This window comes from Physcomitrium patens, chromosome 18, assembly GCF_059467195.1.
Source record: "Physcomitrium patens ecotype Gransden chromosome 18, ASM5946719v1, whole genome shotgun sequence".
In the NCBI taxonomy this organism is placed as follows: Eukaryota; Viridiplantae; Streptophyta; class Bryopsida; order Funariales; family Funariaceae; genus Physcomitrium; species Physcomitrium patens.
This window is the reverse complement of record NC_143427.1, coordinates 3751017-3765769: the sequence shown is the minus strand read 5'-3', so window position 1 is coordinate 3765769 and position 14753 is coordinate 3751017.

Below are 14753 nucleotides of genomic sequence, written 5' to 3'. Positions count from 1 at the left end.
TGTTGCAGTCGCAATCTCTGCAAAAACACCTGCGCCAGGAAAGCCATATTCAAATTCAAATGGGGGGGGGGGCAAAGAATATTCAAACCCAGGGCCATCCGACGACGAAAGCGCGTCTTTGTATATACGATTCGTCCACATTTCCAACGAACGAACTCAACCACCGGCGAAGAACGTTCGATAGCCGAATATAAACGAACGGAACATGAGGTGTTAACGGTTATTATGAAGGGAACGGAAAGCATCACATTAACGATGAGGAGGATTGACTGGTCGAGGCGTAGTTACTCGCCCTCTTAATCCACGGTGAGATTCCTACAACCTTTGCTCAATTTCGAAGGCGTCAGAGTCTTCCGTGCTTGTCTTTGTTGTGGATTAGACGCCGTTGTTGCCATTTATGAAACATGCATCATTGTGAGTGTACACATTAGACTCTCTTCTTCTGGCACAGGTAGTTCGTTAATCTTCGTTTTAATGCATGGGAATAGGCACTGTCTGAAATTTCTAGAATCGGTTACTACGAGATGCAGGTAGACAAGCACTTTTTTCTCGAGATTTACACAACAATTGCACGCGTGGTCGAAGAGCGACTCTAGATTGATGTCAATGAAGCTCGGATTGCATATTTGCTGCCTTCACTTTCGAGTTTGATTGACATGTGCTTTGTTGTAACCACAACCAAATTAGCGATCAATCACACTGCACATTGTATTACACGAAGAATAACGAATGTCTGAAGACAATGACAGATGAGCTGTGTAACCGTTTGAGGAGCTGAAGAATGCAGTAAACATAAGCGCTGTAAGTGGAAGCAAAATCAGGCGGATAGCTGGCATTGCAATATATATATATATATATATATATATGTGTATATTTGATGTGTTCTGTTTTGTATGTGTGAGCCTTGTAGTCCATTATAACACACATTTATGTTAGTCGAGTTCCATTAACTTGGTTGATTAATTATGTGTGGCTGTAAACATGTATTCGATACTCTACTTGATGTTCTACAACTCAGCTTCATAAATACATACAAACAAGAGACAAAAAAATAAGTTCAATGGTCAGGTATGTTCACAATAACATATTGATTATCAAAATGGTTACACTGAGATACTCAGAAATTTTTCTTGTTACAAAATTTTACATAAAGTTACAATTATGGATCATTAAATGCTACAAAAATTATCTTAATTTTGTACAGTTTATTAAAATACTAATATATTTAATACTAATTTCAACAGTTGATTGAAGGCTTCAATATGAGTCATTTTTGTATGGTTTTAGTTTTAAATATAAAATATCTAATTTAATGCTTTAAAAGTAATAAATAAGAAAATGGTCCATTTAAACTTCTTCTATTCAATCAACAGACTGTATCATACAATTTACTTTTGTATAAAATTCTTGTCAATAGAATCATACATTAAAGTTATTAAGAGTTCTAATTTTAAAACATAATAATATTTTATTAATTTTTATTTAGAATTTAAAAGACAATAAATCCAAATAATTTATTATTTTAAAATGATCCAAATATTTAATCATAGCCTTAAAAAATTATATATATATATATATATATATATATATATGTGTGTGTGTGTGTGTGTGTGTGTATTTTATTTTGAAGAAAAAAAATCAATATCATGTAATTTAGATATACATAAATTTATTTTAAAAATTAGATTATACTGGAGAAAATTGGAACCAAACATTAGTGTAATGAATCTAAATTGGAACCAAACACAAAGTTCTATAAAAAAATATTCAATATCAGCAATCAATTATATCTAGCAGAATTAGATTCTTCTTTGCAATCAACGGATTCTATGTAAGATTGATAGTACACTAGATAAAAATTTACAATTAAAATTAAAAATATTCTTATTCAACAAATATAGACATAATAGAAGACAAATACCAAACAATTAGAATAACCTCTTTATGTAATACATCCAAGATTATTACAACAAATAATTGCACCATCTGAATAAGAAATTATATCATTTTTAATCAAGTAAAGAAAATTACAACAGAAGAAGTCCACTACACACTTTTGGCTTTGAATTTACAAAAACATTAAAGACAAGGTCCTTTAATAGTTTTGAAAGAAAAGAAAATATTAATGATATTGTATTTACATCATTAAATAATAAATTAATAGCATGGAGAATAAAGACTCATACAAACTAATTGATTTGTTTCAAAGTCTATCTCTTTTCTACAACATAGACTAATAAAAAAACACAATATATAAGAGATAGATTAAAAAGTTCAAATTTCAGTTCATGTATTTAATGTTTTTTTTTTTAAAGAAAAACCTTGATAATCAATTAGTAATAGTATAACAAGTATAATTCAAAAAAACTAAAAACATTTCTTTAAACTTAGTAATTTAAGTCAAAATTATTAATAAAGAAGAATGTTGTCTATAATCTTGAAGATGTGAATAGCATGAGCATTTCATAAAATATTTTTGACGTCAACATCCACACTACACATAATCTTATAAGATTAGAAGCAAAAAAATACTCTCTTTTTGATAATATACTTGATGATTAAATTAAAAAGAAAATATTTTTATATAAGTATTTTTTTAAATAATCTTAAAAATAAAAATAAAAATAAATATTGCAAAAATATATGACATCAAACAAAGAAAATGAGTCACCACCTCCTTCTTTTTCTCTCTTCCTTTTCTAAAACAACCTTATAAATGTGAATTTTCATTACAAAAGAATTGCACATTGTATTACTTTATCAACTATGACATTAGCAAAGATGGATAGAAAGCCTTTATTGGTGAAAATCTTCATAACGTTAAGCTAAAAAACACCTGTTTATCCTTCTAAATAATATGTTCAAAATGGTAACAGTTAAAGAAAATAATAATAATAATAATAATAATAATAATCAAAGAAAAAAATAGAAGAACTTTTTCATAAGATATATAAATATATTAATCTTTACTACAAAAAAATTGGAAGAATTTACTTTTATTTAAATCAATCTTTTACTTACTTCTTTTTGTTTAATATTATAAAATAAAAATCACTATTCTATTAAAGAAAATTTAATAAACTTTGTAAAAGAATTCAAATTTAGAATTATATTAGGACTTTACAACCACCATATGACATCTTATTATTTTTAAAATCAAATTAAATCAATTCAATAGTATTTAGTAATATTTATAAGGATAAAAAAATTACCACAGACTTAAAGATCATTGAAGATAAAATCATGTTAAGAAAAAAACTATAGAATAGAATAATATATAAAATTTTTATTTTTTATTATCAAATAATTATTTTTTTAGATGGATTTTTAATAAAAAAAATATGATTATTTAGATTATTACAAGAAATATATTAATATTATAGGAATCACAAACATAAATTTAATTAATAATTGGTAGGAAAAAAAAGACTATAGATCAATTTATAATTTGTGCTTTAAAATTATATTAAATAGGTATTTAAAGATGATAAAATAAAATAGAATGTATACAAGAAAAATTATCTTATTGTCACAATAATCTATTTTTTTTGGAAGAACTAATTCAAAAAAGATTAAAGATATATCTTGATTTTTTTAAAAAAATAAACATCTTGATTTTATTTATTGAAATATAAAAATATTTTTAAAACTATAAATATCATCGATACCTTCAATTAATACCAAGTCTTAACATTAATTAGAAAAATTGAATTACTTTGTAGTTATATCAAAATTTACATTCTTAATTCTTATATATATATATATATATATATATATATATATATAATTTGAGCCAAAAATATCAAATCAAGTTTTTTCTTTAATATCTTTTTTCGCCTATTACTTTGAATTATTAATAATAGATTTTTTTTAATAAATTAAAAATAAAATTAAGATATGGGTGCTCTATCTACTTAGTAAGTCTTTAAATCTAGAAGCCTAATACAAAAGACAATAGTTTGAAAGCCTTATTAGAGTCTTTTACTAAATGAAGAAAAGCCCTCTTTTAAAAAGTTTGGCTTTTGAATATAATAAAAGATATGAAAAAGCTATGAAATAGAAAAAAAATCTCTTAATATAATTCTAATTTTTTTGTTTCATATCTTGATTCAAATAATTATAAAAATATTAGATAATTCTTTTTTAATTCTTTTAATAATATTTTTTTAAAAAAAACGTCTACAACTTCTTAACTTATTTTAAAAACAACATCTTAAAAATAAGCCCTATAGAAGTTTTGATAAACAATATTATTTATGCCATATAGAAAAAAAAATCTATCTCTTTAATATCTTAAAACTTTTAGGTTAATTTTTCTAAATACAAAGCTAATTTAGTGAGGCTTTTAATTCAACCAATTAAAAGATTAATATTTTTTGGCTTCTTACCTTGTGTACTAAGTGTAAAAACTATATTAATTTAATTTAATAAAATTTAATGATAAATATATTATTTTAACTTCTATTATATATTTAAATATTATGTATATATGTATATAAAATTTAAGTCATAAAATCCATTAATCAACTAACTTAGAATTTTGTATAGGTAAAAAAAAAGAGATTATTATCAAAACATAAGTTTTCTGATAAATTACAAATCAATGTATTAAAATAAATTATAATAAAATTTATACATAAAATTTTGAAACATATTTTGATATCTTAGATGTTGATTAATTTACAAAGCTTTTATATAAAATTATCATTTTTATTTGATATTAATTAATTTTAAAAAAATCTTCTTATATATTTTTTACAAAGATTAGTAGATGAATTCTATGTAGATATAAAATGATGAAATTATTTTTAAGATACTTATTAAGATAAAAGGTTTAAATAAGAATAAGCAAACTATTAAAAAAGATATTAGACATAATTTTTTGAATATTTTTTACTTGTTATTCAATATTTTGCTATAAAAAATAATATTAAATTTTATGAATTTAATTATTTAAAGATATATTTTTATTTATTTCTATTAATTTAGAATAAAAAAAATAAAAAATTATTAGAATAAAAAAACTAAAACTTTGATCAAGCTAAAATAATCATTCATACATTCAATCTTTTTTTATTAAAATATCACACTTAAGAATCAATATTCTTTTAAATTCTTTAATAATGAATATAATAAATAAATAAAATTATTAAATTAAATCTAATAGTAGATAAATCGACCAATCTATCATTATATCTTCAATTCTCTATATTGATTCCCATATTTGTCATTTCCATTCTTAGCCTACATCTCTTGTTTTAACTTCCTCTTCCTCCTTCTTTATTTTTTCTATTCCTAGTCCTTGTTTCTATGTTCCAAACCTTTACCATTTCCATCCTAACTCTCCCTTCCAAACAGTAGCCCCATTTAACATTTTCTTCTATTAGAGTGCAAGTTTTTGTGTTTTCTTTTTTCCTCTCAAAATAAATAAGTAAATGAATCAAGATCTTTTTTCTCTTCTCCTTCTTAATGAAATCTTTTTTTGTATTTGAATTCTTGTTTTGTAGATTGATAAAATTAATTAGATTTTTTTATAAATGAAAGAATATGAGGTGTTGCTTATGGATTTATCTCATTATGTCCTTCACCTCTTATTGATGTTATGGATTTACTTGAATGCTTGAATTGAGCCTCTTGAGTGATTATTGTAGGATTTCTTAAGGTTTTTTTTTTTGGTGAGATGAATATTTTGTATTTGTAGTTGATGTAATGAATTGTCTTAGTGTATGTCAAATTAATCTTAGATTATATCAATGGTGTCCTCAAAATCGACATGAATAAGACGATTAGAAATTTGGCTTACTAATTCAATCAAGAGGACATAGAAATATACCCTCCTATGGAATAGAAGTTAAATGGGGCCCTCAATTGTGAAGATAGGAATGGAAATAATAAGCAAAGAAGATTAGAACATTAATTTAATCTCTACTAGGATCAATTTAACATTCTCTTAAATAAAAAAAAACTTATATATTAAATAAAATCCTAGCTTAAAATATATTATATATGATTCATTAGATTTAAATTTAGCATAAAAAATATTTTATTTAATTAAAAATATAAAATAATATATTAACAAGGTCATTAATCTATACAATAAAATCCTTTAAATATCTTTAGACTTATAAAAAATTTGGACGTTTATTCATAGACTCTTATAAGGTGGTAATTTTTTATTTAGAAAATATGATATAAAAATAAAAATAATAAATATCTTTTTTTAATATATCTAAGTCATAATATAAAATATATAATTATTTTTGGATTTTAATCATCTACCATTTTGATAGAATAAGACTTAATAAATCATATCTATATATATATATAAAGTGAAACAAAATTATTCTTTCAAAGTGCACAATTATTTGTTGCAAGTCTATACTATTATGATACTTCATATAATCAATACTTGAAAAAAAATATATTATTAGAATATATATATATATATATATATATATATATATATTAGAGATGTGAATCTCAAATAAGACTAATAACAGTAAAATAACACTTATTTTAACTTAGTGACAAAACAAGATGATGTCATAGAGGAAATACAAGATTGATTCACTAGCATCTTCTTTTAATTTGTATTTTTTTATTTAATAATATTACATTACAAGATTTTTTTGTAAATATTTTAGAGATGTTGTAATTATTGGTAGAAGAATTATCTATGGTATGTAATTTATATAATATCTTTTAGTTTCTAAGTGGATTTTATGATAGCTTTTTCAATCATTAATTGTCTTGATTTTGTATCTTCAGATTATCTTCTTTGCACTATGGTTGATTGCTGCAACGTTTTAAAGTCTTAGTAATCTTATGCTATGTATTATATTTTTATAGTTGTTAATAATAAAGAATATGAGGAGTTGAAAACAATTATAGGAGGAACTTTTTAGGAGATTGGAGTGGAGACACTTATATTGGAAGATGAAGCAATAGGACTTAATAATTCTCAAATCTAAGGTTTTCTTTTTTGAAATGCAGCTAATACATCTACAAGAAAGACTTTGAGTTTTTATGTAATATATAGGAATTTTAAGAATGGAATATACACAAGTTGGTTAGAGTATCAAAAACATACAATGAGTCAAAAAAATATTTCAATGTTGACATATTTTAGAAAGAATGGTGTATTACAGATGAATTGTAGTGAATAATAACCTGTGGTTTGTATAGCAAATAAAAAACTCTTTTATAGCTACCAAATGAGCCCAGATTGAAAAGAATCCATTAAATAATTGTGGAGCTATGACCAATCCAATTTGGAATAGTATCAAATCATTTTTTGAGTGTGATATGGAATTATATATTAGTACTTTTTAGAACCTCTTTTGGCCTTGATAATCACTTCTAACTTCCTATGTATACTTTCTATTAACTTTTGGCACAAAATTACTTCAATATTATTCTATTTTGCAACTATTTTTTTTTATAATTTTCTGTCATGGACATAATCATGTAAGCTAGTAATTACATATACAAATAAGTAGAAGTAAGTAAAAGTAGATAAAAGTAAGTTAATTCTATACTATTTAATATGATAGCTTCTTAGAAGCTTCATAGACGTTGCTTAGACTTCATAGGTGTCTTTAATTGACTTTTTGGATTAGAAACGTGGTCAACAAGTTGGTCATATGCCACACATGTTGTTAGCTTGAAGATCAAGCTAACTATGTGGCCCACATGTAGAAAAACTTGCCTTGTAAGTCAAGGCATGTGTTCTACAAAGTCAACACATATTGGAGGTCCTATAGAACGTCGCCACGTAGTCCCTAGTTAGATAGTATATATAGAGACAAGAGTGAAGGCTTCTTCACTCTTGTCAACTCCTTTCTTGCTTCTAGTCTAGTTTTAAGAGTCTCTAGTTTCTTTGTCTTTTGGCAAAAGCCATTCCAGTTTCTCTTTCAATATACATACTTGTTTATTTATATTTTGTTACCTTTCTTTGAGTGAAGGCTTACTTGTCTGAATTATTTTTTCATCGAGTTCTTATCCTTGACAGATTGACAAGAGTACACCTACAATATCAGAGCTTTGTCTAATCTTGATTACGAATGGATTACCCCTTTTTCTTGATAAGATATAAGCATATTAGAAGTTACAGATTACCCTCTTCTAAACTGATATTGTCCTTAGTATTTTCTTTGTTCTCAAGTCCTCTCTTCTATTTGTCTTGAGCGATATTAGACATCTTCTCTCTTCTAAATGTTATCATGGCAGAACTTCTTGAAATGAAGAGTGCAATGGCACAAATGCAAGAGCAATTGAGGGAGTTAATGCTTGCGATGCATCAACTCAATTTACCACCACAAAGAGCAACAAGATTGGCAAGAAGTGAAGATATAGAAATGGTTGGAGCTGCTTCAACATCTGTACCAAACCATGTTCTTTTTCCTATGGTAGAACACCCTTCAAATGTTAGAGAACCAAGAATTGTCCTATCCAAGAAGTTTGATGGCACCACATCCAAGTTTTGAGGATTTATCAATCAAGTGCAACTTGTGATTGAACTTCAACCCCAAAGCTATCCAACTCTAGGATCGCAAGTTAGATTCATTAGTACGCTTCTTTCAGGTTCAGTACTATCGTGGTTTTCATCTTTTCTTGAATGACGAGATCCAATATTGGATAATCCAGAGGCTTTTTTGGCGGAGTTTCAATCTATGTATGGAGAATATGATGCAATTCGTATTGCAACCAATAAGATCCGTATTTTACGACAAGGTAATCGATCAATAACGATATATGCTTCACAATTTTAATAACTTGCAACTGATATCAAGTGGGATGATGCTGCACTTATTAGTCAATTTCTCTACAGATTACAATATGAGGTAAAAAAATTAATGCTCAACTTATCTGATCCTCAAACATTGAGTCAAGCAATTGACTTTGCTGTGAAGTGCGACAATTGCCTTTTTGAATTCCGATCTGAGAATTGTACAAGTGGACCTCAACATTACAATAATTCAATGGCAACACCAACACCTCTTCAACACATGTATTCGGAAGTAGAGGATATGTAAATTGATGCAGTACGTTTCAAACCTCTTACTGAGCAAGAAAGACTCGTCGTCAAGAAGGATTATATTTATATTGAGGAGAACCAAAGCACACTCCTCAACATTGTCCAAAGAAATGACACAATCACAAAATGAGGAGTATGGCTGTGAAAGAAGACAATATGTCGGAAAACAAGTTTGTCCAGCTACAATAGGGACCATGCGGTTGGAACCTTGCACAACATCTAGTAAAGGTCTTATTCTCTCCTCAGAGCCCTCTCCTTGTTTTACATTAAATGTTATTTTAGGACCTAAACATTACAAAGTCTCTGTCTTGTTAGATTCAGTAGTCTCAACGTGTTTTTTAGATGAAGAATTTACTAAAAGACATAGAACATCTTTAGTAAAGAAAACTAAACCTGTTCATGTAGAAGTCATAGATGGTCGTCCATTGTCTTTTGGAGATATTACTCACGAAACCATTCTTATAGAAGTAATAATCAATGGTCATAATAGTTTTGTAGTAATGGTCATAATATCATTAGATCTCCCTCTAATCCAGTCATTTTAGGTTTATCATGGTTAGAAAAATACAACCCTCAAATAGATTGGATTTCCCGAACTCTTACTTTCTCTAAAAGTATAACTAACCGTGTAAATAATGAAGTAGAGAGTCATAAGTCCAGATCAATTAAATCCGTATTCATAGGTGCAAAAGCTTTCTTGCATGCTGCTATGAAAGAATCACCATATATTATTTATGCCACACCCGTTTCTAGTGGTGAAAAGACTTCAAGTAGCATTCCAAGCCAATATCAAGAATTTCAAGATGTATTTGAAAAAAAAAATGCGAATACACTCCCATAACATCGTCTCTATGATTGCTCAATTGACCTTCAAAAAAGAGCACAACCGCCATTCGGACCAATCTACAGTTTATCACAAAATGAGTTGGTTGAACTCAAGGAGTATATTGAAGAAAATCTAACCAAGAATTTCATACGTCATTCTAAATCTCTAGTAAGAGCTCCAATTCTATTTGTGAAGAAAAAAGATGGATCATAGCGGATGTGTGTTGATTATCGAGGACTCAACAAGATTACCATCAAGAACAGGTATCCACTACCTTTAATATCTGGACTTCTTGATCAGTTGAATCAAGCTAAGATCTATATAAAAATAGATCTTCGGGGAGCATATAATCTAGTACGCATCAAAGAAGGAGATGAATGGAAGACTACGTTTCGAATTAAGTATGGATATTTTGAATACAACGTCATGCCTTTTGGACTAACAAATGCACCAGTAGCTTTTCAACATCTAATGAATGATGTTTTTCGAGAGTTTTTGGAGGATTTTGTGGTCCGTTATCTAAACGACATCTTGATCTATTCTAAGAATCCAGAAGAATATGAACTTCATGTTCATCATGTGTTACAAAAATTAAGAGATGCGAGACTCTATGCCAAGATAGAAAAGTGTGTATTCCACACTATTCAAGTCGATTTCTTAGGTTACATCATTTCAAATGATGGACTTATGATGGATCCTAAGAAAGTTCAAACTATTATAGACTGGAAGATCCCAAAAACAGTAAGAGATGTCCAATATTTTTTGGGATTTGCCAACTACTATCAGATCTTCATCAAAGACTTCTCTCGCGTTGCAGCTCCACTTACACGTTTGACTTGTAAAGACAAACTCCAATGGAATCAAGAAGCGAAAGTTGTTTTTGAATCTTTGAAGACAGCGTTTGTTTCTGCACCAATCTTGTATTGTGTTGATTTTTCCAAAGCATTCTTTATGGATACAGATGCATCGGACTTTGCTCTAGGTGCGATTTTATCACAAATGGGAACAGATGGCAAACTTCATCCAATAGCCTTTTATTCAAGAAAATTCTCAGCAGCAGAAATCAATTATAAAATCTACAACAAAGAACTTCTTGCAATTATGGATTATTTTCAAGAATGGTGTCATTATCTAAAAGGCGCTTCCAGTCCAGTCACCGTGTATATGGATCACAAGAACCTCGAATATTTTATGTCAGCACGTATATTAAATCATTGCCAAGCTCTTTGGAGCATGTCTTTATCAAGATTCGAGTTCATCATGACTTATCGGCCAAGAAAACAACAAGGTTTGTTCGATGCCTTGTCTAGGCATTCTTATCTTCCACCAAAAGAAAGAGATGTAGCTTTTGAGCAACAAAGAATAGTTCTCTTGAAGCCGGAGCAATTTCATCTTCGAGCAATAAAATCAACATTGATTGTTGATTTAACTTTTCTTAAGTAAGTCCAGTTAAGTATGTCTTTAGACCCTCTTGTTTATGATATCAAGAATAATTCTTCTAAATCTCATGATCCCTCTAAATTTGAATTCAAGAATAACTTACTCTATTTTGAAGGACGCCTATATATTCCAGAAGGAGAAGCACGTTTACGTGTTCTTAAAGCTCGTCACGACTTCCCAGCAGCAGGACATTTTAGATATAATAAGACTTTAGAGCTGATATCTAGGGATTTTTGGTGGTCTTAAATGTGAAAGGCAATTAAAGATTTTGTATAATCATGTGATGTTTACTGAAGATCGAAAACTCCTTGTCATCGACGTTTTGGGCCTCTTCAGCCATTATCCATTCCAGAACAACCATGGTCTTTTATTTCTATGGACTTCATCACGGATCTTCCAATCTCAGGTTCTTATGACTCTATATTCATGATAGTAGATCGTTTTACCAAGATGGCACATTTTATACTATGTACAAAATCTATCACAGGTGAAGAAACAGCTAAACTCTTTCTTGACAATATCTATCGCTATCATGGATTATCCAAGGATATTATATTAGATAGGAGAACTCAATTTGTATCAAGATTTTGGCGGACTCTTTTGAAGATTCTTAAAGTAGATATAAAACTATCTTCGGTATTCTATCCTCAAATTGATGGACAAACGGAGCGTGTTAATCAAGTTTTGGAGCAATATTTAAGATGTACCATTAATTACCAACAAGATGATTGGACAACTCTTTGGCAGAGTTTGCTTACAATAACACGGTACATTTTTCTACAAAACAAACACTTTTTTTTACTAATTATGGTTATCATCCATGACTTGATACTTTTGACTTTTCAAAAGTTGATAATCTTGTTGCGAAAGATTTAGCAATTTATTTATCAGAGCTACATACAATAATGAAGGCATAGTTAAAAGAGGCTCAAGAACAATAAAAGGTCAATGCGGATGTCTATCGAGAGGAACAACCATCATTCGTCTTAGATGATAAGGTATGGTTACTTCGTCGTAATATCAAGACCACTCGTCCTTATGACAAGTTGGACTATCGAAGACTAGGACTATTTTTTATTTTGGACAAATCAATCCAGTTGCATATCGTTTACATCTACCAGAGCCAATGAAAATCCATCCAGTATTCCATGTATCTCTTCTTGAACCATATAAGATAGTGGATATACCAAGAAGACGACAAGCTCCACCTCCTCCTATAGAAGTGGACAATAATAAAGAATTTGAAGTAGAAGAAGTCTTAGATTCAAGGCGGCGCCAAAATAAATTAGAATATTTTATCCATTGGCATGGATATGATATTAGTGAATGCACATCGGAGCCAATAAAGAATCTTACAAATGCAACAAAAGGTGGTGGAAGCTTTTCATCGACGACATCCATCAAAATCAAGATGAAAATCTTCTTTATAAAAGAAACAACATCTAGGCAAGATAACATTCTACTTCCAATTCTTGTTCGTAGCTTCTTTGTAGTAGTGACGCTCAGGAGATGGAGAACCAACAACCAGTGGATTCGACTCAAGAGCCTTCATTTGCTGACCTGTCGAATGAGACATTACGATTGTCATAATCTTCAAGACGACGCAATTGAGATGAAGATCTTTAAGAATGACATGTTCTTCCTTGAATAGATGGCGAGATACAATGCGTTTGGTATCACGATTTGGAAAGGGACTCCCAATGTTTGGTGATTGTGCTAGAGGTAGGAACAACTCTTGATGGTATTCCAAATATTCTATTTGAAGGAAGTTATGAAGGCCTCAACAATGATCAAATAATTGGGTGGTCTTCCCGCCCTGGTATGGGACACTATCGATGGTTGAAAGGCCCTATCAATCATCTTCGAAGAGAACAAAGATCAAAGTATGTGGTGAATATAATTTGTCGCATCATAGATTTCTTCAACATATGATGACCGCTCCTCGTGGTACTCGTCCCTAGAAGGGGGAGGGGGGGGGGGGGGTAATATCATGGATATAATCATATAAGTTAATAATTACATATATAAATAGATAGAAGTAAGTAAAAGTAGGTAAAAGTAAGTTAATTCTATAGTATTTAATATGGAAGCTTCCTAGAAGCTTTATAGATGCTGCTTTGACTTCACAGGTGTCTTTAATTGACTTTTTGGATTAGAAATGTGGTCAACAAGTTGGCCATGTGCCACACATGTTGTTAGCTTGAAGATCAAGCTAATTATGTGGCTCACATGTAGAAAAACTTGCCTTGTAAGTCAAGACATGTGTTCTACAAAGTCAACACATATTGGAGGTCCTATAGAACGTCGCCACGTAGTCCCTAGTTAGATAGTATATATAGAGACAAGAGTGAAGGCTTCTTCACTCTTGTCAACTCCTTTCTTGCTTCCAGTCTCGTTTCAAGAGTCTCTAGTTTCTTTATCTTTTGGCAATAGCCATTCTAATTTCTCTTTCAATATACATACTTGTTTATTTATATTTTGTTACCTTTCTTTGAGTGAAGGCTCACTTGTTTGAATTATTTTTTCATCGAGTTCTTGTCCTTGACATTTTCAAACTCCCTTTGATTTTATCTTCTAGGTGTTGAGCTAGCATTAGAGGTGCTTCCAAAGATATTCAATGGAATTAAGATCAAGAGAATGAACAAGCCAATCCTTTACTTTAATCCCATGATGATCAAACTACTTTCATGTTAGTTTTGAATTATGTTTGGAATTGTTATCTTGCTGAAAAATCACCTCTTCTTTAGAAATGTCAGATTTTTTAATAATAGAGAGCATTTTTTTTCAAAAATTTCCACAAATTGCTTGGCATCCATCTTCTCTTCAACTTCTGCCATCCTCCTAATTCTATTCCATCTCATACAATCCCATACCATTATGTTTCTACCTCCAAGCTTAACTATTTTTTAGATCTTCTTGTCAAGCAAGGATTAATCCTTTTGTTTCTACATCTACTTTCTATTATCTGATCCAAATTTGTTACTTTTAGTCTCATTTGACCAAATAACCCTCTCCCAATCTTTTATACTCTATTCTTTATACTTTAAAGAAAAATCCAAGCATTGTTTCCAATAGGGGGTAGATAAAAGTAATTTTTTCTTCTTCACCATGGCTTTCATATTCCATTTTTTGAGAATATTTCGAATGAATTGGATTGACATAAAATTATTGATAATATTATTAAGGTTTTTAGCAACCTCAACAATGTTTTTGGCCTTGTCAATGTTGATTTGGCAAATAATTGTCCTTTCATTTACTATAGTGAGCTTCTTTGGTCTATTTAATTTAAAGTTCTTTTTATTAAAAGTGATTTTTTTTGCTAGATTAAAAATATTAGCTTTACTATAGCCAAATTTAGAAGCAATTTGGCCATAAGATTTTTGAGAATGAAGAAGAGCAAAGGTGATATTGTCTAAGAGAGAGCTGGGAATGAGTCTCATAATTTTTTAA